The following is a 25921-nucleotide window of genomic DNA, read 5'->3' on the forward strand; positions in this document are numbered from 1 at the left end:
TCCCGGATGACCGGCCTGCTTTGAGCTGTGAGACTGGATCAAAATGGACTGACGAAGCTCAGGAGGAACAAAGGCTACGCCTACAGGAGTTTCCACAGGAGCAGAGGATTGAATGGACAAAAGATGCGAGGCAAGGGAAGGGAACAGGGCAGCAATGATCTTTGTAGGAGGCACAATGGATTCTGGGTCTTCGGAGATGGGATCTTCAGGGATAAAACTTCTGGAAAGAGCATCTGCTTTCTTGTTTCTTGAACCAGGACGAAAAGTTAAGATAAAGTTAAAACGTGAGAAGAACAATGCCCATCTGGCCTGTCGGGGATTGAGGCGCTTAAGGGTCTGGATATATTCTAGGTTTTTGTGGTCGGTGAAGATGGTCACAGGGACCAATGACCCTTCAAGAAAGTGTCTCCATTCGTCTAGAGCAAGCTTGACGGCCAGTAACTCACGGTTCCCAACGTCATAATTCCTTTCGGAGGAGGAAAACTTTTTGGAAAAGAAGGCACACGGATGTAGTTTACCGTCAGAAGAGGATCTTTGGGATAATATTGCTCCTGCTCCGATGTCCGAGGCATCTACTTCGATGAAGAAAGGTTGGAGAGGTTCAGGGTGTCTGAGGATTGGGGCAGATGAAAAGGATTCTTTAAGAGTCTTGAAGGCTTCCAAGGCTAGAGGAGGCCAATGCTGTGGTTTACCCCCTTTTTGTATAAGAGCAAGAATTGGAGCAATTTTAGACGAAAAACCTTTAATAAACTGTCTATAATAGTTAGCAAAGCCGATGAATCTTTGAACAGCCTTGACACTGGTGGGGAGAGGCCAATCTTGAATTGCGGAAACCTTGGCTGGATCCATCCTGAAGCCTTGTTGGGAAATGATGTATCCTAGGAAAGAGATGGATGATACTTCAAAGGAACATTTCTCCAATTTGGCAAACAGGTTGTTCTTTCGAAGACGAGAAAGTACTTCTTTAACTTGAAGACGATGCTCTGCAAGATTTTTGGAAAAAATAAGGATATCGTCCAGGTACACCACCACATACTGGCCCAGTAAATCCCTGAAAATGTCATTCACAAACTCTTGGAAGACCGCGGGGGCGTTACAGAGACCAAAAGGCATGACAAGGTATTCATAATGCCCATCCCGGGTGTTGAAAGCGGTCTTCCATTCATCTCCTTCTCTGACCCGGATTAAATTATAAGCCCCACGAAGATCCAACTTGGTGAAAAGACAAGCCCCTTTGAGTTGGTCGAATAGTTCGGAGATGAGAGGAAGGGGATAACGTTTTTTAATTGTGATTTTATTTAAACCTCTATAATCAATGCAGGGCCGCAAACCTCCATCTTTCTTCTCAACAAAGAAGAAGCCAGCTCCAGCCGGTGAAGAGGAAGGACGAAGGCTCTGGCATTATCAATAATGGGATCCTCCTTCTCCCAGAGAGGCGAAGCCCACTCCAATGCCTACCCTTGCAGACGGGAAAATATGAAGCCCACCTTGGCTCGTTCAGAAATGAACTGGCTGGGTGCGAGTGCAAAGTGGACCTCGCACTGGTTGATAAACCCACGGCAGGCTGCAGGATCACCACTGTAGAGTGGGGGAGCCGGAATGCGGGGTTCAGAGACTTGAAGCGGAGCCACAGGTACAGGTGCAGGAATAGGGTCAGCGGTTGTTAGCTCCGATAGCTTTGCAAGAATTGTTTCTAAGGCCTGGCCAAAGTGAGATTGCTGTACCTCATAGGACTGCATCCGGGATGCCAGACCACGAAGCGCTCCACCGACATCAGGCGGCGCAGGATTCTCCTCCGACGGGTCCATGGCCCGATTATAATGTAAGGCCAAAGGCCTCAGGAGTAGTGAGGACCAAGGGAGGAAAATAACAAAGTCCAAGTTCGCAGTACAGTTGAGGATGAGACAGAAGAATGGTCGGAAACAGGCAACAAGATCAGTCCAGGCAGAAGAGGTTCAAGGTCGAGAATTCCAGGCAAGGGTCGGTACACAATAGACGAGAAGTTAGCAATGAATCACACCCAGGAGTAGTAAACTAAACCTATAATCGGGCATTGAGGGAATCCCGGAGTTGCCTTAAATAGGCCAGGTTTTGGCGCCAAATTTGGACGCGCTGACGTCATGACGCCGACGCTGACGCACTGACGCCCGCGTCCTGACGTTGACGCACGTTCTGACGCCGGCGTCCGTTCCGACGCCGGCGACCAATCCGGGGCCTGGAAGACGCTGACGTCATCGTGCTGCGACCAGCAGGATCCAGGGGGCTGCCATCTTGGACGCCATTTTGGGAAGGAACTACGGTTTTCCTTACACTTATACCCTTAATGGGACTGCACTAGGCAAATCCATTATGGAAAAGGACCTTGGAGTCCTTGTAGATGATAAACTTGGCTGTAGCAAGCAATGCCAGTCGGCAGCATCAAGGGCAAATAAGGTCTTGAGCTGTATTAAAAGGGGCATAGAGTCAAGGGAGGAGGGGGTCATTCTTCCACTGTATAGAGCACTTGTAAGGCCCCATCTAGAATATGCCGTACAGTTTTGGTCTCCATCACTCAAACAGGACATTATTGTATTAGAGAGGGTACAGAGAAGGGCAACTAAGCTGGTAAAAGGTATTGAAAATCTTAGCTATGAGGAAAGACTGGCCAAATTGGAGATGTTCACGCTGGAGAAGAGGCGCTTAAGGGGTGATATGATGACTATGTATAAATATATAAGGGGATCATATAATAATCTCTCTAATGCTTTATTTACCAGTAGGTCTTTCCAGCTGACACGAGGTCACCCATTCCGATTAGAAGAAAAGAGGTTCCGCCTAAATATTCAGAAGGGGTTTTTTCACAGTGAGAGCTGTGAAGATGTGGAATTCTCTCCCTGAATCAGTTGTACAGGCTGATACATTAGATAGCTTTAAGAAGGGGTTGGATGGCTTTTTAGCAAGTAAGGGAATACAGGGTTATGGGAAATAGCTCATAGTCCAAGTTGATCCAGGGACTAGTCCGATTGCCATTTTGGAGTCAGGAAGGAATTTTTCCCCCTCTAAGGCAAATTGGAGAGGCTTCAGAAGGGTTTTTTGCCTTCCTCTGGATCAACTGGCAGATAGGTAGTTAAAAAAAAAAAAAAAAAAAGGTTGAACTCGATGGACATGTGTCTTTTTTCAACCTTACTTACTATGTTACTATGTGTAAGCAACATTTTGAACCTAACCTAAGTTGTCACTTTAGCTGTAGAACGTCTCTCTGTACAACACAGGTTTTTGGTGTAATCATATTCTTTTTGAGCTTCTATTTTTATTCATATATGTTCGTAACTAGCAATTAGGCATGAGCAAACTTTTTGCCTTATACAATTTTGCTGCAAAATTACAGGTTTCGCTTTATAATAGATTAAATAATTATGTAGCATTTTAAAATTAGCCTTGCATTGATGAAAGATCATTTGTGCTACTAACCCATATGCATTGCGCCTGTTTGCTGAATATTAATTGGTGGTGTGCAAGAGATTCTGTAACGGTTACATGTTAACAGACATTAGAGGAATTGCTCAGTAGCAACAGTTTGTGATGACTGTCGCCACCCTGCAGTCCTCTAGTTAACCAGTTCAGGTGCTTACAAAAATACACAAGTAATTAAAATTCCATTTTTATTTCACTTATTTTAAAAAGCAGACCACGCTGCCAACTACACACCACACAACACTGAAAATCCAAGAGATAATTATTAAACCAAGTGACAAAGGGGGGAATATTGTTATCCAGGATAGACACTTGTATGTACAAGAATGCCTACGGCAATTAAAGGACACCAGTTGCTACACATTACTGTCCGGTGATCCTACTCAAACATTCCTAACAGATTTGGTGTTCATTTTACAAAATGCAAGGGATATGCAATTAATAAGCAAGGATGAATTTGAGTTCATGAAAGTAAAAACACCAATAATCCCTACATTCTATACCATACCAAAAGTGCATAAAAATTCCAATTTACCTCCCGGCCGTCCCATAGTATCGGGGATAGGCAGTCTATCTGAACCCAGTAGCATTTATGTAGATAAAATTCTACAACCCTTTGTAACGAGCTTACCATCATTTATACAAGACTCCATGGATGCACTCAGACATTTGGAAGGTATCACCCTTCAGGAGGACCAATTTATAGCCTGTCTAGATGTGGAATCCCTTTATACAAGCATTATACATGATATCGGTTTAAGAGCAGTAAGTGACACTCTCAAACAAAGAGGCCAACAGTTTAGTCAACATAACCAGTTCGTATTAGAACTGTTAGAATTCATCCTCAAACACAATTACTTTACCTTCAGTGGGAAATACTACCACCAAATAAGAGGGACCACCATGGGGAGTACCTGCGCCCCCACTTATGCTAACCTATATCTAGGATGGTGGGAAAGAAATTATGTTTTTAGTGACGATCTTATTGAATATTCACAACACATCACGCTCTGGCTGCGCTACATAGATGATGTAGTGTTAATCTGGAGCGGAACAACAGCTAAATTTGATGAATTCGTCCAAAAACTAAACATAAACATAATCAATTTACGTGTCACGTCAGAAATCAGCCATGACTCGGTAAACTTCCTTGATATTCATATGTATCGAGATGAACATAATAACTTACAAACCTCGGTCTATAGGAAAAATACCGCCACCAATAATCTACTGCACGCCAAGAGTCAACATCCGAGCAATTTAATCAAAGGCATACCCACGGGACAATACCTCCGTGTTAGAAGGATATGCAGTACCCTAGATAATTTTAAAATAGAAGCAAAAAAACTTTATGACAGGTTTAAACAGAGAGGATATAGCCACAACTGTTTAAAAAAAGCGTACAAAAGAGCTCTTGAATCTGACCGTGGCAACCTACTCATCCCAAAAAACCATAAAAATTCCAGAAAATCAGAAGAGGGATTAAATGGCAAACAACAAATAAGACTCATTGGTGATTACAGTAGCCAACATAAAGAAATCTCTAACATATTACAGAAACATTGGTATATCCTGGAACAAGATGCTGATCTCAAAGAGGTCATTGGTAACCATCCCATAATTACCTATAGACGGAGCAAAAATTTAAATGACAGACTCATACGTAGTCACTATAGTAACCCGGCACAATCCACATGGCTAACAAACAAGACCAAGGGATGCTACAGATGCGGACACTGCCTAGCATGCCCTTATGTATGCAAGAGCACCATGGTCACTGGCAGACTAGATAAGAATGAATACATCCTGAAACAATTTATGAACTGCAAGACCATGGGGGTCATATACATAATGGAATGTGTATGTGGCAAGAAATACGTTGGAAAGACGAAAAGAATTTAGGAGACGTGTATTAGAACACGTGGGCGACGTACGTAATAAAAGGAATACTTCGGTTGCTAACCATGTAAATTTCTACCACAATGGAGATCATACAACAATGAAATTCACTGCTGTTGACCATATTAAATCCACCACCAGAGTTGGAGATTTGGACAACAAACTGCTTCAACGTGAAGCGGAATGGATCTATTGGTTAAATACCAAAGCACCGTCAGGCCTAAATGAAGGCTTCACATTCAGCCCTTTCCTATAATACATATTTTCTATTATTTACTTTAAAATAAATAGTTTTCCTTCAAAAAAGTTTTCTTAAAAATATTCAAAAATTATAATTTTTTTCTCTCTTCACTTTTGTTATTTCCTCTATTTTTTCACTATTAATAAATTTTTTATATTTTGAATGGGGTCCGGTCCTCCGCTTGAATGAGGCAATATGCCTACCTTCTAATAATTTATCATATATGAAATATGCCCATGTATTTGTTACCATCAAACTACCAACACTATTTCATCCAGTTACCTATATTTGATTCCTAACGGCCATTATCCACATTACATATATTATTGGCACATTAGAACTGTTACATGCCCAGTAAATCATTAAGAAAAACTGGCAGACATATACCATTCCATATAAGCGCACCATCCCATCAGATGGCGCATGCGCATTTGGGACACTAACAGGACGGTCTAGGAATGCAGAGATGTACAACTGCTGCTAACATGGCAACGAATGCGCACTGGGTATGAAGCGGCTTGGTGTGACATCATGAGAAGTCTAAACACATGCGCAGTCAGTACAGAAGCGACGCTGATTAGAATGTAGCGCCGCGCATGCGCACATCGTGCGGAGCCGCGCTGACTCATGAGGTGGGCGGAGGTCTAACGTCACGTTGGTGACGTATGCGGAAATGGAGACGCATCCAGCCCAGCAAAGAAACCGGAACCCTATTTAAACCGAATTTGGACACACGCAACTCACTTATGCCCCTGAAGAAGCCGGGTAACCGGTGAAACGCGTCGGGAGGCATAGGTGGACGTTAGGGGACCAGCCCTTACACGCTCCCAACGTAGCCAGGTAGTGTTCTCTGGGAAAATTACGGAAGGGAGGTGGGGGGTATACAGCGAACTCAGAGCCATAAGATTGGCTGAAAATTAGGCCACTTAGAACCTTTAATTTAATATATAGTTGGCAGGCAGTCAATTGAATTTATCGGCACTATACTTTGGAGGTCTGAGATTGAAGCATTACTTCTGTTGAAATATCCCCTTACGTCCATTCTATGTTTTTAAGTGTGTATTTTATGGACACGGTCCAGCTGCTCTGAAATGGATTTTCAGTGTTGTGTGGTGTGTAGTTGGCAGCGTGGTCTGCTTTTTAAAATAAGTGAAATAAAAATGGAATTTTAATTACTTGTGTATTTTTGTAAGCACCTGAACTGGTTAACTAGAGGACTGCAGGGTGGCGACAGTCATCACAAACTGTTGCTACTGAGCAATTCCTCTAATGTCTGTTGGCTATTGATACAATATTTAACCTGCGGGTGTGTTGATACTTTGTATCACTTGGTTACTGCTACTCAATTAGATCAATTGTAACGGTTACATGTTAACCAACTTAGTTCCATTGTTTCTGGATTAATACCTTTAAGAGATTTTATCCAGTAATTTACTGGTTCCATGAAAACACCTTCCCTGGGCTCGCTTGTATCTGATCCCTTGCAGGCTGATCAGGCAGAGTGGCGCTGGCTGAAAGTTTTGGACTGTGTACAGGTCCAAGGAGAAAACTGCCCATAAATCCCCAGAGAACCTTTTTTTTTTTATTGAAATTTCAAATGGGGGGGATACAGAAAAGAAGGGAAGGGGGAGCAGACAAAAATAAAACAAAATAAAATCACAGCAGCAGTTATGACTTCACACTCTGAATACAGTCAAAGAGCAGCAATATATGTATCACACAGTCATGGACCAGAGAACCTTTTTTTACTTTTATCCACTCCGATCACCCAAGCACTGTACAGCTATGGACAAAAATGGAAGAAATTAGAGGAACCTTCAGTTATCTTCACAGTCATGCATGGTCCCTATCCATCTCAGAGCCCATAAGAATGCATTTCTGCACAATTGTAATAAATGCAGCATACAGAGCCCAAGGATGAACTTTGCTTTTCTTTCTTTTTTGATTCTCGATGAGTTAATACATCACAAAATATTAGATTACACTTGAATCCTAACCCAAGATTTCTGAAATAGAAATGAAGGACTCACTATTCTCCCCCTAGGTATACCCTTACTAAAAACATATTTTTTTATTCTTTTGATTCCTTGATTTATCAATACCTAACAACCAAACAAGCAGAACTTGTACCTTCCACTTTTAACATATTTCTTCAACCCCCAGGGCAGTTTTCAAAGCGTTATTATTTGTAGTTGGGAATAATATTGATAGCCTTTGGCTTGTATTGTGCTTCATCTTGTTGTTCAATGACAAATTCCCATCGCAACCTTTCTTTGAAATCCATTCACAGCTTTATTCAATTTTAAATTTTTTTCCTAACCTCTATTCAAACTTTATATAAAGCTTGACTTTTGAATTGGAAATTGTCTCCTTTCAGGTTTGAAAACAATTTAGATCTATTGTTTCTGTCATGACCACCCAGCAATTTCTTCCTGGTCAAGAAGGTCACTTATTTAATTTACAGAAGACATTTTTTTTTTCAAAAAGAAATGAGTAGTTGATCGCAATATTGTCTACTATTTTTAAATAAAAGACAGTCCATGATCCCAATCTTATTCAGGCACCAAGGAGGAAATATATTTTCTATTTTGGAAGATTACTCATTGAATACAAAGAAGGCGTTTGTCTTTCTGAAAACTGAGTAACAACTGCAGCAATTTTAAAATACACAAAAGATTTTCGTAGTATAATTAAGTAATTTGAAGGTCATTTATCGTTGGAAAAAAAGCTTGTATGTTATAGACTTGTATGTGGATGTAGTTTTTTCTGTTTTCCTAATCTGTGCCCAGTGCTGTGCAGTTTCAGGTTACATATAGCATAACATTATTGAGACTATTATCATTAGTATTCATGTAATGTGTCTATCAAGTTATATGCATCCAGTTATAGCCAGATATTTACTTTTAGGTCCTGGTGTTCACTGCCTCCTTTCACCCAACATTATGGGGCAGATTTATCAAGGGTCGAATTGAAGATTCTAATTGGCATTTTCTAATTTTCAAAACTGTCAAATTTGACTAGGGAGTTATCCAAATTCGATTCGAGTTGTTTTAAAAATCAAATTTGATTTTCGAGATTTATCATACTCTATAAGAATTCAAATTGGACTATTCGCCACCTAAAACTTGCTGAATTACTGTTTAAGTCAATGGGAGAGGTGCAGTGATCAATTTGGAGATGTTTGCAGCCTTCCTGACATTCGAGTTTTTTCCCTGATCGAATTCGAAACAAATTAGATTTGAATTTTCGGATCATTTAAATTTGTCGGAGTATAAAAATTCAATTTTATCAATAAATCAATAAATTAGTCGAATTTCTAATTTATGAGATTCTTAAAAAACTTACATGAATTCGAAATTGACCCTTGATAAATGTGCCTCTGCATATTAAAAGTGTTATTACATTAGCTCTGTGATAGTCCTGATCAGGATATACTTATTACAAATATAATATGTCTACTGGTTACAATTAATAAGACAGCAGGATGATTTACAAATGATTTTTTTTATGGACAGAAGTTCCTTTAATACAAATCATTTAAACCCTATATGTAATTACAAACAGTACAAAGGCAGCATATCAGATGTTGAAACTGAGAAATGTTACTGTTTTCTGAAAAATATATGCTCATTTGAATTTGATGACAGTAACTGTAACTTTGAATGTTCCATTCTTGCTCGACATAGGATTTCAGCTGCTAACAGTTTGGGGTCTCCTTTGTTGTATGTTCTTGTTTCATAATTTGCCAAATGTTTTCCATGAGTGACAGGTCTGGACTGCAGGTTGGCTAGTTTCAGAAACGTAACTAGAGGGGGGCGGGCCCTGGTGCGTGACGCGCAGCCGGGCCCCCTGCCCCCCTCCGAACGAGATTTTCAGCCTGAATTTTAGTGGCACGCAGGCTGCTGGGGGGACCTGAGGGGGTGCGGGCCTTGGCCCGCTCACACCCCCTGCTCCCCCGGTAGTTCTGCCACTGGCTAGTTTAGCACTAATTTAGACTAGGCAGGCTATTTTAGCACCTGGACTTTACTATGCAGCCATGGTGTTTTAATACCTGCAGAATGCAGTTTGGCATTGTCATGATGAAATAAACATGGCCTTTCCTAAAAAAATCTTGCCTGGGTGGCAGCATATGTTGCTCTGTTGTATGTATTATTCAGCATTAATGGTGCCTTCCCAGATGTGAAAGTTCCCCATGCCATGACCGATGGTGAATTGACCAATGTTAATGAGAATTTCCATAGACATTTCATAGACATTATTCCTGAGACCATTCAGTGATTTCCAATACAAAATTGTGTCTGTTTTTAATACAGTGCCCTCTGAGGGCCTGAAAGTCTTTTGGTCCCTTTGTCTCAACGTGCTTCAACATTTGACTGCCTTTCTACTGTTAGCAATTAAATGGGGAGTTTTTTTTAAACTAAGATTAAACTCTGTTTTTTTAAAATCACAAATGCCTTGTAATTTAACATCTGAACCTAAAAAGTACAAACAAAAAACACTGAACGATATGCTAAAGAATATGAAAGCCTCAAAAACCTCTAAAAATATTAGTTTTTTTGGACAATTAGTGCCAAAAAATAATCCAAAAACATCTAAAAGTCCAAATGGCTAAAAAAAGGTCCAAAAGAATCAGTGCAGAAAGAGATGGGGAAGTGGAGGGGATGGGGAGGAGAAGGAGAACAGGAAGGGGATAGGGTGGAGAAGGGAAGGGGGAGGGTAAGCGGAGCCGACCTAGGGGTGCCTGGATAGTAAATCTGGGTGTAATGTGTGGTGTCCCAAACGCATGATGCTGTGATTGCAGATTCCATTAATTAAGAGAAGTTTGAATATCTTCTTGGATAGGCAATAATTGGCCTATTTCTGAACTCCCTATCTGACCAAGGTTGTTCAAATATTTAAAGTGGACCTGTCACCCAGACACAAAAATCTGTATAATAAAAGTCCTTTTCAAATTAAACATGAAATCCAATTTCTATTTTTTATTAAAGCATTCATAGCTGTTGTAAGCTCATTTAAACATCTCAGCTGTCAATCAAATATTGTCATGCCATGGGCATAGAGGCGGGGCAGGCAATTACTTTCACTTTCCATTCAGAACTTCCTAGATGTCACTGCTCTCCCCACATATCCCCGTTCTCTTTAACATTTAATTGTTTAGCCAGAGCATGGAAATGGACAGCGGGTCCCCCATTCTAGTGCACAAACAAGATTCTGAGATGATACAAAGCTTTCCTTAAAAACATTGTCCACAAAATGGCTCCTTCCTGCTTGTTATCATTTTGAATTCCCAGACTGAAGAAAACAAGATTCAAATAATTTATATAGTGTAATTAAAGTTGATTTTGCTTGACTAATGTGATAAAATAGGATTCTGAATAATTTTTTTGGGTGACCTGTCCCCTTTAAAGGGGCTCTGTGTACAAGCTCTTTGCCCGTTGTTAGGTCTACCTTGTTAGTATTTGGGTGCGATTCTTCTACTGTTTGATTCCTGTTTTGAATCTTGCCTGCCTGACTATTCTGATTCTATCAGTATTGACCCTTGCCTGCCTGACTATTCTGATTCTATCAGTATTGACCCTTGCCTGCCTGACTATCCTTGAACACTGCCTGCACCAATCGGCCTGTCTGACCTTGCTTGAACTCTGCCTAAACCAACCACTGCCTGTCCTTACCGACCCCGGCCTTGTCTACTCCTAGAACTGTACCTTCTTTCCAAAACCTTGCTAACGTCCAGAACCTTTGCTTGGCTCCTCTCTTTAATAAGACCTGGCAGCATCCAATTAGCTGAGGCCTCCTCCCAAAGTGAAAGGCGGCTGTAAAAGTCAGAAGTAAGAGCCGAGACCAGGGATCCTAGCACTGGTTCTGGATTTAGGATGCCGATCGTGACAATTTCTACTTAAGAGAGATAACAGAAACTATTCTGAGAAGGCATACCTAAAAGATAAAAATCATAATTGTAATGTGTGGGACATACCCAAAAGGCATGTCCCACACACATTATGATTATAGCAGAAATTGCACTTCAGTCGCATTTAAAGGTGTTTAGGCAGTTCTTTTTCTGTTGATGTGTTGTAGGGCTTTGTTATATTGTACTATTCATTTATAGCAAGTATGCATATTTTTGGTCAGGAACTGCTTCGTATGTGCAATGGCATTCTCTCGCTAATGGCCTCCACACAGGCTCACACAGTCAAGCCCTTGATTCAAATAATGGCTTTTGACAAGCATTGTACCCTTTTTTGTTCTACCCTGCTGCAGTATCTATTATATGACTGTATAGTACTTATGCATGATTAGATTTTCACATTATATTGTGAATGTAGCTCATTGTTACAATGCTTTGGTTGTCTTTCTAGTGCCTATGTTGTGCTGTGGTTTTATGCTAGTGATAGCAAAGGGTTGCATAAAGAAGAGATTCTTATTTGAAACAGCCCTCGTGAATCATATGAAGTATATATCTTGACTTATGTGTGACTGTGCCTATTATACCTGATCCTGGTTATTTGATTGATGTTTGGATGTAAGGGGAAAGTTTGTACAGCAAGGCCTTTTGCAGATTTCTGTGTCAGAGGTCAGGCTTGTTTGGAGTGTGAAAGATTTACTTATACTAGTCTCTTGCTGATTTAAAGGTCATTGGTCGGTTTATTGTATTTACATTTAAAACTATTTTCTTTTTGTTAATGTAGATTTCCTTATTCTCTGTGCTTTTGAATTGTACTTTCTTGTAATGTATGCATTAATGCCGATATCTCTATTGTATTGGTCTTGGGCTGAAAACTTATATGTATATAAAAATGTTTTACATTGTACTTTAAAGCATTTTGGTGCTTTTGTCCCCTATTGTTTGTTTTCATATGAAACCAATCTGGTCCAACTGCTTACCATTCTTGGGATCCCACTTACTAAGGGGGTATTTATTAAAACTCAAATTTTTCTTATTATTTTAAAAATAAAAATTTGACTTACCTCCCAATCACGATTTGATTAATTTACTAAGCATGGTTCCACAGGGTGTAAACATAGCTCAATTAAAGGAGAACTAAACCCTAAAAATGAATATGGCTAAAAATGCCATTTTTTATTTACAGACGTGTTACAAACGAGATAGGGTCTGTAGGTTTGTCCTTAAGTCGTATTTGTATGTAAATTGAAACATATACATTTACTTATTAAATGCAACAAGACAGATGTTTGTCTTAACATACAGTAGTATTTATTTTTACCTTTCTGTATATACTGTATGTATGTTTACCTTTCTGTGCTCTGCAGTAGACAACACATGTCAGAGGGGATTGGGGCAGGTGGTTTAGTAAAGCTAAATGCTAATAAAGGCCAAGCAAACCATAGTACATTATTGTAATAGCCTCTGTATGTAAGTTGGGTGTATGTAACTCGAGGACTCCCTGTACTGAACTTATTGCACCAGCCTAAAGTTTCAGCTTCTCAATAGCAGCAATGATCTATGCCACCAAACTTGTCAAAGGGGGTCACCATCTTGGAAAGTGTCTGCAACACTCAATACTCAGTGGGCTCTGAGCAGCTGTTGAGAAGCTAAGCTTATGGGTTGTTGCAAATTATCAAGCACTACATGAAGTGTGTCATAAAAATAGGTACCCACATAGTCTAAATGCATGTTCATTACTGCTTTACCACACTTGAGTAAATAGCCACAAAATTCTCTCTGTGTTAGATAATAACTGCCATATCAGTTGGTGTCAAATAACTTCTCTCTCTCTCTCTCTCTCTCACTGCTGGCTCCCCTCTCTGTTCAGATTATAGGAGGGAGAAAGAATGGAAAGGAAGAGTGGAGGAGGAAGCTGTGTGGGCTTCTGCCCAGGGCAGGGAGGTTTGAGACAAGGAAATATTATACCAAAGCCCATGTGTAAAGAATACAAAAGCAATGCAGTGCTTCTTTTTACAGAGGACTCAGAGCAGAAGCACTGTGAGTGGTTATGGGCGTATTTACATAGAATTCTCTGATAATGCTAGCTTGGTTTTAACGTTCTTTCTTCTTTAATTAATAAACTCTGAGCACTGTCCACATTGGAAAGCTAAATTCAATTCCTAGATTCCATAATTTTAGCATCGAACAAGGTATTTTTTTTTTTTTTTTACAAAATAAGGGTTACGATATAATTAACCCTTTAAGTGCCAGCAGAATTTCACATTTTGGTTACGCGAAATGCCAGCCGTTTTTAAGCATTTTGTGCTCTCTCACTTTAGGGGCATTTTCTGAGGGGAAACCTATAGTTTACCTAGGAAAACTATACATTGTTTTTTTCGGTAGAAACTGAGCTTTCTAAATCTGCCTGAGTTTTCATGTATTTCCACCTGTGCAAAAAAATTTATAGTGCTAAATACCAAAAAAAAAAGAAAAAATACAATTTTTCATCGTATATCAATTTATACCAGAAAAATATTTCATTTTACAGATGAAAATCCAACTGATTTGGAAAGCCTTATGTCTCTCAAACGTGCCAATACCAGATATGTATAGTTTTAGGGAGATTTAGGACTTCTGTACAGCAAAAACTCCCGGCAGTATATTACTGAATTTTGAAAGCACTAAGGCAGAAAACGGCATGCTTTAGATTCCAAGGCAAAAAATCCTGAAACCATAGGTTTACCCCAGAAAACCATACATTTTTGAAAAGAACATATTCTGCCGATTACAAAATGGGTAACTATGTCTCTCTACTCCCAACTACCAAACAGAAAAGCTTGTCTGAACATAGTGTTTTTTCAAAATAAAATTCAAAATTTTGAAAAATCATTTCAAAGGTTTTATTTTGCTGCTCCGCATATCCCAAACTATATTACGTATCAAGAAAAAGCACATGAAATATGATTGCCAGGGGTCCACTGAACAGTTTGATACCCATTATGCATAGGTTTACCAATGTATCTGGCATTTAGAGACACCAATATGAAGTTAGCACATCCAAATTGTTCAGGACTTTACTTCAGCTACTGAGAAATCAACACATTGACTGCATTTTTTGTGGGGTAAAAACACAGAAATATATGTTTACCCCCCAAACCCATATATTTTTGGAAAGTACACATTCTACAGAATGTAAAATGGGTACCCATGCCTTTCTGCTCCAAACTACTGAGTCGCAAGGCTTTCCCACAATTGTCGGTTCTGGTGAAATATCTGAAAATTGCCTCAAAGCTTCAACTTCTCAGCACCATATCACCCATGTATCGTTACGCACCAAGAAAAAACACCCTAAATATGATTGCCAGGGTTCCTCCAAACAGTTTGGTGGCCATTGTTCATAGGTTTACCAAAGTATCTGGCAGTTAGAGGCCTCAAAATGAAGTTAGCGCATACAAATAGTCCTGTGGGTAACTTCATCTAATGAGAAATCAACACATTGACTGCATTTTTGTGGGGTAAAAACACAGAAATATATGTTTACCCCCAAACCCATATATTTTTGGAAAGTACACATTCTACTGAATCTAAAATGGGTACCCATACCTTTCTGCTCCAAACTACTGAGTCGCAAGGCTTTCCCAAAATTGTCGGTTTTGGTGAAATATCTGAAAATTGCCTCAAACCTTCAACTTCCCAGCACCATATCACCCATGTATCATTACGTATCACAAAAAAGCACCCAAATTGTGATTGCCAGGGGTCCTCCAAACAGTTTGGTGCCCACTGTGCATAGGTTTACCAAAGTATCTGGCATTTAGAGGCCCCAAAATGAAGTTAGCGCATACAAACAGTCCAGTGGGTAACTTCAGCTAATGAAAAATCAACACATTGACTGCATTTTTGTGGGGTAAAAACACAGAAATATATGTTTACCCCCCAAAACCCATATATTTTTGGAAAGTACACATTCTACCGGATCTAAAATGGGTACCCATGCCTTTCTGCTCCAAACTACTGAGTCGCAAGGCTTTCCCACAATTGTCGGTTTTGGTGAAATATCTGAAAATTGCCTCAAAGCTTCAACTTCTCAGCACCATATCACCCATGTATCTTTACGCACCAAGAAAGAGCACCCTAAATATGATTGCCAGGGTTCCTCCAAACAGTTTGGTGGCCATTGTTCATAGGTTTACCAAAGTATCTGGCATTTAGAGGCCTCAAAATGAAGTTAGCGCATACAAATAGTCCTGTGGGTAACTTCAGCTAATGAAAGATCAACACATTGACTGCATTTTTGTGGGGTAATAACACAGAAATATATGTTTACCCCCCAAACCCATACATTTTTGGAAAGTACACATTCTACAGAATCTAAAATGGGTACCCATGCCTTTCTGCTCCAAACTACTGAGTCGCAAGGCTTTCCCAAAATTGATGGTTTTTGTGAAATATCTGAAAATTGCCTCAATGCTTCAAATTTCCAGCATCATATCGCCCATGTATCATTACGTATCACAAAAAAGCACCCAAATTGTGATTGCCAGGGGTCCTCCAAACAGTTTGGTGCCCACTGTGCATAGGTTTACCAAAGTATATGGCATTTAGAGGCCCCAAAATGAAGTTAGTGCATACAAATTGTCCTGTGCGTAACTTCAGCTAATGAAAAATCAACACATTGACTGCATTTTTGTGGGGTAAAAACACAGAAATATATGTTTACCCCCCAAACCCATATATTTTTGGAAAGTACACATTATACAGAATCTAAAATGGGTACCCATGCTTTTCTGCCCCAAACTACTGAGTCGCAAGGCTTTGCCAAATTTGGCGGTTTTGGTGAAATATTCTGAAAATTGCCTCAAAGCTTCAACTTTCCAGCATCGTATTGTCCATGTATCATTACCAGCATAAAGCATCCTAAATATAAACATAGGGGTCTACTAAACAGTTTGATGCCCAATGTGCATAGATATACCAAACTATGTGGCGCACAGAGACCCCCAAATGACAATATGTATAGACATTTTCACGGCTGACGCGCTGGCTGCTGCAATATAACCACCCGGTGTGTGTATTATGCAACATTAGACCACCTAACAGTACAGAGACCCCAGAAAACCATATATTTTCAGAAAGTACACATTCTGACGAATCCAATATGGGTAAATAAGTGTTTCTACTGCAAACTGCCAAACTGCAAAGCAATGCTGAACATAAAGGTTTTTATCAAATTTCTGAAAATCGTCACAAAGCTTGAATTTTACCCCATTATATGCCCCACATTTCGTAACTTATCAGCATAAAACATCCTAAATATGAACGCCAGGGGTCTACTAAACACTTTGATGCCCAATATGCATAGATATACCAAACTATGTGGCGCACAGAGACCCCCAAATGACAATAGTGTATATACATTTTCACGGCTGACGCGCGCTGGCTGCTGCAATATAAGCACCCGGTGTGTGTAATATGCGACATTAGACCCCACTAACAGTACAGAGACCCCAAAAAACCATATATTTTCAGAAAGTGCACATTCTGACGAATCCAATATGGGTAAATAAGTGTTTCTACTGCAAACTGCCAAACTGCAAAGCAATGCTGAACATAACGGTTTTTATCAAATTTCTGAAAATCGGCACAAAGCTTGAATTTTACCCCATTATATGCCCCACATTTTTGTAACTTATCAGCATAAAACATCCTAAATATGAGCGCCAGGGGTCTACTGAACACTTTGATGCCCAATATGCATAGATATGCCAAACTATGTGGCGCACAGAGACCCCCAAATGACAATATGTATAGACATTTTCACGGCTGACGCGCTGGCTGCAGCAATATAACCACCTGGTGTGTGTATTATGCGACATTAGACCACCTAACAGTACAGAGACCCCAGAAAACCATATATTTTCAGAAAGTACACATTCTGACGAATCCAATATGGGTAAATAAGTGTTTCTACTGCAAACTGCCAAACTGCAAAGCAATGCTGAACATAACGGTTTTTATCAAATTTCTGAAAATCGTCACAAAGCTTGAATTTTACCCCCATTATATGCCCCACATTTCGTAACTTATCAGCATAAAACATCCTGAATATGAACGCCAGGGGTCTACTAAACACTTTGATGCCCAATATGCATAGATATACCAAACTATGTGGCGCACAGAGACCCCCAAATGACAATATGTATAGACATTTTCACGGCTGACGCGCTGGCTGCTGCAATATAACCACCCGGTGTGTGTATTATGCGACATTAGACCACCTAACAGTACAGAGACCCCAGAAAACCATATATTTTCAGAAAGTGCACATTCTGACGAATCCAATATGGGTAAATAAGTGTTTCTACTGCAAACTGCCAAACTGCAAAGCAATGCTGAACATAACGGTTTTTATCAAATTTCTGAAAATCGTCACAAAGCTTGAATTTTACCCCATTATATGCCCCACATTTCATAACTTATCAGCATAAAACATCCTAAATATGAACGACAGGGGTCTACTGAACACTTTGATGCCCAATATGCATAGATTTACCAAACTATGTGGTGTACAGAGGCGCCCAAATGACAGTAGTGTATATAAATTTTCATGGCTGACGCTCTGGCTGCTGCAATATAAGCACCCAGTATGTGTATTTGCACCATAAGACCCCCTAACAGTATGGAGACCCTAGAAAACCATATATTTTTTAGAAAGTACACATTCTGACGAATCTAAAACAGTTAATTACATCTTTCTACTGCAAACTACCAAACTGCAAAGCTATGCTGAACGTAGCGTTTTTTATCAAATTTCTGAAAATCGTCACAAGCTTTATTTTACCCCATTATGTGCCCCACATTTCGTAACGTATCAGCATAAAACATCCTAAATATGAACGACAGGGGTCTACTGAACACTTTGATGCCCAATATGCATAGATATACCAAACTATGTGGTGCACAGAGACCCACAAATGGATATATAGTAGATAAAATTTACATAGGCAAAACAAAATAACACAGAACAGTGTGAAATGCAAATAAATCACCAAAAACGAATAAAACCACAAAAATCAATGCTTTTTTTTTCACACTAGTGTAATCGGCCACCAGAATTACCGTTTGAATATTTTAGCTGGGCCAAATCGATTATACGGACAGAAACAAGTGAACAACACAAATGCAGAGCTGAAAATGCAATAAAATGGCTAAAAATTCAATAAAATGGCTAAAAATGCACCAAAATACCCAAAATTGCAATATAACCACCAAAATAACATACAAAAGCTATTGCACAGTACGGTTAGCGAATACGCTATTCGGAACGGCCCATTATATGCCCGACATTTTTGTAACTTATCAGCATAAAACATTCTAAATATGAGCGCCAGGGGTCTACTGAACACTTTGATGCCCAATATGCATAGATATGCCAAACTATGTGGCGCACAGAGACCCCCAAATGACAATATGTATAGACATTTTCACGGCTGACGCGCTGGCTGCAGCAATATAACCACCTGGTGTGTGTATTATGCGACATTAGACCACCTAACAGTACAGAGACCCCAGAAAACCATATATTTTCAGAAAGTACACATTCTGACGAATCCAATATGGGTAAATAAGTGTTTCTACTGCAAACTGCCAAACTGCAAAGCAATGCTGAACATAACGGTTTTTATCAAATTTCTGAAAATCGTCACAAAGCTTGAATTTTACCCCATTATATGCCCCACATTTCGTAACTTATCAGCATAAAACATCCTGAATATGAACGCCAGGGGTCTACTAAACACTTTGATGCCCAATATGCATAGATATACCAAACTATGTGGCGCACAGAGACCCCCAAATGACAATATGTATAGACATTTTCACGGCTGACGCGCTGGCTGCTGCAATATAACCACCCGGTGTGTGTATTATGCGACATTAGACCACCTAACAGTACAGAGACCCCAGAAAACCATATATTTTCAGAAAGTGCATATTCTGACGAATCCAATATGGGTAAATAAGTGTTTCTACTGCAAACTGCCAAACTGCAAAGCAATGCTGAACATAACGGTTTTTATCAAATTTCTGAAAATCGTCACAAAGCTTGAATTTTACCCCATTATATGCCCCACATTTCATAACTTATCAGCATAAAACATCCTAAATATGAACGACAGGGGTCTACTGAACACTTTGATGCCCAATATGCATAGATTTACCAAACTATGTGGTGTACAGAGGCGCCCAAATGACAGTAGTGTATATAAATTTTCATGGCTGACGCTCTGGCTGCTGCAATATAAGCACCCAGTATGTGTATTTGCACCATAAGACCCCCTAACAGTATGGAGACCCTAGAAAACCATATATTTTTTAGAAAGTACACATTCTGACGAATCTAAAACAGGTAATTACATCTTTCTACTGCAAACTACCAAACTGCAAAGCTATGCTGAACGTAGCGTTTTTTATCAAATTTCTGAAAATCGTCACAAAGCTTTATTTTACCCCATTATGTGCCCCACATTTCGTAACGTATCAGCATAAAACATCCTAAATATGAACGACAGGGGTCTACTGAACACTTTGATGCCCAATATGCATAGATATACCAAACTATGTGGTGCACAGAGACCCACAAATGGATATATAGTAGATAAAATTTACATAGGCAAAACAAAATAACACAGAACAGTGTGAAATGCAAATAAATCACCAAAAACTAATAAAACCACAAAAATCAATGCTTTTTTTTTCACACTAGTGTAATCGGCCACCAGAATTACCGTTTGAATATTTTAGCTGGGCCAAATCGATTATACGGACAGAAACAAGTGAACAACACAAATGCAGAGCTGAAAATGCAATAAAATGGCTAAAAATTCAATAAAATGGCTAAAAATGCACCAAAATACCCAAAATTGCAATATAACCACCAAAATAACATACAAAAGCTATTGCACAGTACGGTTAGCGAATACGCTATTCGGAACGGCAATAAAACATTTTTTTTAGCCCAAAAAGAGACGATGCGATAAGAAAAAAAAAAAAAGCCATATATGTACATATGCGTGTGCACAACGGGTAAATTGCATGTTATTTGCGCATGTGTGCAAGTGTACATGGGTGTTGTGAGTATGTGTGACCCCCCCAATCCCCAAAAATCTATGTGTGAGTGTGTGTAAGTGTGAATGTAAGTGTATATTACTGTAATAAGTGTGTGTTGGTGTGTTTGTGTGTTTTTGTGTGTGTAAATGTTACACTTACCTGGGGTAGATGCTTCAGATCGTTGATAAAGGGTCCCACGCAGCAGATCTCCAGCTCCAACGGTCAGCAGGCATGGGGGGGCGGAGCTGGGCGGAAGTGAAGTGCAGGCAGCAGCAGGACGCGTAGGAAACGCGTCCCTGCTGCTGCTTTGGGGCCCCTGGGCGATCGCGCCCCAGGAGCCACTCGATCCCCTGCTCAGCTCGTCTAGGGGCAGGGGATCGTGAAGGAACGGAGCGAGCGGCTCTAACAGCCGCTCCTCCGCTCGCAAACCCGGAAGTGCTGCAGAACGTAGAATCTACGATCTGTGGCACTTTGGTCCTTTGATCCACAGAACGTAGATTCTACGTTCTGTGGCACTTAAAGGGTTAAGTAAAGAACTTAAAACTTTTTTTATGTAGGAATTAGAATGAAGGTACTATTTTTGTTGTCCTGGAACAGTTTTTTTTCTAGTCTGTATGTTCCTTAAAATTATATCAATGATTCCATTATTTCTTCCAAATTGCAATTTATGATTATTTTCTAATGCAGAGTTGCTAATATCGGACCAGGGCGGTGGAATTTGACAATAGTTTTCATATTCTGAAGCTTTGGGTGCCAGATATAACTTGCATTATTAAATCCATTATTCAGGGAAGATCCCTCATAGCAAGATGCTGAGGTCAGTATTAAATACTAATGGTGCCATTCATGTTACTTGGGTAAAATAAGAACAGGCATCACCTGTGGTCTGAATGAAAAGGATGCAGAGAATATCCACATGTGGTAGCAGGTAAACCATTAAAATGGCCCTTTTCTATTCATGTGAAATATGCACTGAAGAAGAAAATGACCCCATGTAGCCTTAATACTAAGGGACTACTAAATATATTAGGTTTAAATAACAAAGCACTCAGTGTAGAGCATTTGAAGCGGTTGACTTACCCAGAAAAAGGGGGGTCCAGGTGCTCAAGCCTCAGAGCTTCAGCTCGGGAAGGCAAAAATTGCAAAAAAGATGATAAAGGGCTGGCACATACCAGATCACACTCCTTGTAATTGATGTAGTTAAAAAGTATTGATTTATTAAGCAAAAAACGTTACAAAGCCTTGCGCGTTTAGTGCCTTAGGGGCACTTAGTCATAGGCTAATAACATCAATTTGTGTAGTCATATTTGAATGAAAAAGGACCAATGAAAAACATGTATCCTATAGCCAATCCAAATTAGGATAGAGTGTGTACCAATCGGAGAAATGCTTAGAGTGACCAATCAAACACATCAATACAAATTAAGTATACGCATCAATAAATTTTATCCATAAATAACAATTTTACATTCCCAGTCTTCCCATTCAGACCACCTTATTAAGAGCATACCATATAGGCAGTTCTTAAAAGCCTACAGCGGACTGTCAGAGCAGCTGGCAACATCATTGGAGCGGCTCTTCCATCACTGCAGGACATCTTCCACAAGCACTGTGTAAGAAAGGCCTCCTGCATTGCACTGGACTCCACACACCCCTCACACGGACTGTTCACGCTGCTCCCATCCGGCAGATGCTTTCGCAGTATTAAAGCCCGAACAACCAGGCTCCTTAACTCACTGGCTGCTCTCCCACTACATTCCAGACACACCTGAACTGTGAACTTAACTTTGTGAACTGTTAATTTATTTGCACAATTCTAAAGGTTTACACATGTATATATCCAATCTCTGCCAATATATTGCACATTTCATGTTTACATATTTATTTTGTATTTTTAAGTGCCTTTTTGTGATATGTACTAGCTGGAGCCACGTCGTCTCGTCTCACTGTATATTCGTATACTGCTGAGATGAAAATAAAGTTTACTTTGACTTTGACTTAAGACTTCGAAGAATTTGTTCTACTTTCGATTAATTTGTCATACAGTCTTGCCAGCTACGAGAGAGGTTACAGTATGTGAAATTTAACATTAGCTTTCTTTAAAGCCTTACATAAAAAACAGCAATTTGGTTAAGAAATATAAAGTCAGCTCTAACAATGATGACACTATTCTCTCTCCTCTTCCATTGAATCTAACAAAGAGACTTCAAATAATTCTGAAATGCTGTCATGTGTTCTGACACATAGTGCCCAATTTAAACAAATTAAGTAAATTATTAACAAAAATTTAGCTATTCTTCATACTGATCCAGCATTAAATAAAATTTTGGGATCAAAATTCAGTTTTGTCCCTAGACAGTCCAAAAACATTGGTGATCTGTTATCCCCAAGTCTCATACACAGTACTGAACCCACTCATGATACATGGCTGAATACAAAAGGGATGTACAAGTGTGGAGCTCTTAGGTGTATCACATGTAATTATGTTAACAGAACCACTACTTTCTCGTCCTCTATACCTAATAAAACCTACAATATTTACGTGAATTGTAACTCTAAGAATGTTGTATACCTTATTACGTGTCTGAAATGCTCCCAAAAAAATGTTGGCCAAACAAGTTGTACACTGAAAGAGAGAGTTAGGGAACATATGTAAAAGATCCAAATAGCTCTACCACTGTAGCCAAACATTTTGCTGCATGCATGTACAAACAGATCCCTTAATTATTTTTCTATAATAGGCATTGAGAAGATTTCTCCACACATTAGAGGCGGGAGTACTCTAAATAAACTCCTTAAACAAGAAGCAAAGTGGATATTTTTCTTAAAAACCGGACAGCTACTTGAAATGAATAGTATAATGAGTATTTAATAGAGTATAATGTCTCATGCTTTGTTTAAATATTAACTATATATTTATACTTTGTCACCCTATTTAATCTACATTTAATCTTCATTTATGCTGTTTAACTGCTAAAAAATGTTTTGCAAAAAATATTTCTAACTTTTTAAACTTTTGTAATTGTTATTTATGGACAAAATATATCAAATGATGCTTATACTTACTTTGTATTGATGTGTTTGATTGGTCACTCTAAGCATTTCTCTGTCTACACTCTATCCTAATTTGGATTGGCTATAGGATACATGTTTTTGATTGGTTCTTTTTCATTTAAATATGACTACACAAATTGATGTTGTTAGCCTATGACTAAGTGCCCCTAAGGCATGAAAGGCTTTGTAATGTTTTTTGCTTAATAAATAAATACTTTTTAACTACATCAAACGCAAGAAGTGTGATCTGGTATGTGCCTGCCCTTCATCTTTTTTACTCAATATATAAGTCAAAAATGGCATTCAGTTATATATATATATATTTATATATATATATATATATATATATATATATATATATATATATATATATATATATATATTATATATATATATATATTGAATCTCTCCCAATTCCATTCATTTTTCAGGTGATAAAAGTATTTATTTATATTGTTTGGTTCTCAATGTAGAAAGAGATGTACTCAATTCCTGCAAAACCCACAAATGCTTGTGATATCCAGATGAAGGGGATGGGGGCCATATTCTGTAATAACACAACCACAGGTAAAAAAACACTTACAAATGCCTGTCATGGTAATAAATGGTTGTTCAATGTACAAGGTAAGGGGTTTAAAGAAAGTATTAATGCAGCAGAGGAGAGTAAATTTATAGTATTTTTATCTTTTTGTTTGCATCCAGAATCTATTAATTGCCTCATTTATCAGGCAATTAACTTTTAATTCATAGCTTGTACTTCTTTTTGCCAATTCCAAAATGGGATAAACCTTTGCTGCAGATTAGCTTGGAGCACATCTGTATCTGAAGAAGAATAATGCAGTATCTGAAGAAGACTATCCTTAGATTTAGCACTGTATATAATTTTGTTTGGCAAAAAATATTTCACCTATAAAACATACAAAAACTTAGATTATAGAGGCAGTTACTAGATACTTAAAGAGCAAATAAATATGCTTTTGTTTTATATTTACATTTATCTGATTGAATATGAAATGATTTGTTGCTTAATTATTCTCCTGCTACTGTGTTTCCCATACTTCTATAAACTGTTTACTATTTTTTGAGATTCTGCCTTTCATAACAGAGAATTGTTTCATGGCCACAACCCTTATTACCCCTTTTTGCCCTTCGGTTGTGAAGTAATCACATTAAACCATAAAGAAATTAGCCACTCAGTCTGGCTCATTTATAAATCCTGGGCAAATATGCACTCGGGCAGTAACCCATAGTAACCAATAATTGATTACATTTACTCAGGCAGCTGTAGGTAGAAAAGCAAGGTGCAAATTTGTTCAGCGTTTATAAATAACCCCCACTAATTGGTAACTTCCTACCCGTTTGTGCAGAGTGCTTCACTGCCATTGTGTGACAGGCTTCCAAGTTTCCTCTGGTACACCTCTAGCCGCTGCATTGCATGTGCAGTACAGAAAGTTTTCGGCAGCTCTACTAGTACAAGATAGCAGTTGCCTATTTAGCCAGTGGATCAGAAGTGGATTTCCAGTGCAGAATAGCAGTAATCAGAGACATTTAGGGAGTTTTTGAAATTTTCATTGACTAGTGATACTACTATAGTCCTTTTTTGTTCCAATGCAATCTGCATATCAGTTCTAAAATTAATCTTTGTCTTGCATATGACTGATTTGTACTTGATCTCAGGGTAATTGCATAGTAATGCAAAATCTCTATTAGTCATAGCTTCGTACCTTCAGTGCTTTCAAATTTAATTAAAAACACCTTATGAAAACTGTACACAGAGAACCTTTCAGGAAATGTACCCTTCTTATTGACTTATTTTACCTAGAATTTGGCAGCTGCATTTTATTAGTTGCTGACTTGAAAAAGCTGAATCTTCATATGCTGTATTATTTTCTTGTTCATCTTTTATTGTGTGGTTAGATTATTGCTATTGCTCAGTGTTTAAAATCCGTATGGCAGAATAATAAATACTGCCTCTGGTGCATATAAAGTCAGGCTTTGCAGCTTACTTGTGACAAGTTCGCCAAAAGATATAAAAGGTACATACTCTTTAAACTGCAATTTGAATTCCAGTAAAAATGGTTTACTAATGCAGAGTTTGACTCATGCATTCAATTATAGTGATATGTCAGTAGATAGAATACATGTTTAAAAACACAGGGTAAGGGATTTAGAATTAGAGAATGTAGTAGACATTTCCATTTCATCCTTTTGCAAATCTTATGTAGAAATGCTAATGTTGAAATAATATGTTGAACATAAAGTGAAGGGGAGGTTGAAGGGTT

The 25921-nt window shown here is 38.8% G+C and overlaps 1 protein-coding gene across 1 annotated transcript in view; it reads right to left on the reverse strand.

Annotated features, from left to right (window-relative positions):
- The window catches only part of LOC108719696 (contactin-associated protein-like 2), a 1103988-nt gene that overhangs the window by 113708 nt on the left and 964359 nt on the right, over positions 1 to 25921 (reverse strand). The gene's annotated exons all lie outside the window — the stretch shown is intronic.

Source organism: Xenopus laevis, chromosome 6S, assembly GCF_017654675.1.
Source record: "Xenopus laevis strain J_2021 chromosome 6S, Xenopus_laevis_v10.1, whole genome shotgun sequence".
NCBI classification, from domain to species: Eukaryota; Metazoa; Chordata; class Amphibia; order Anura; family Pipidae; genus Xenopus; species Xenopus laevis.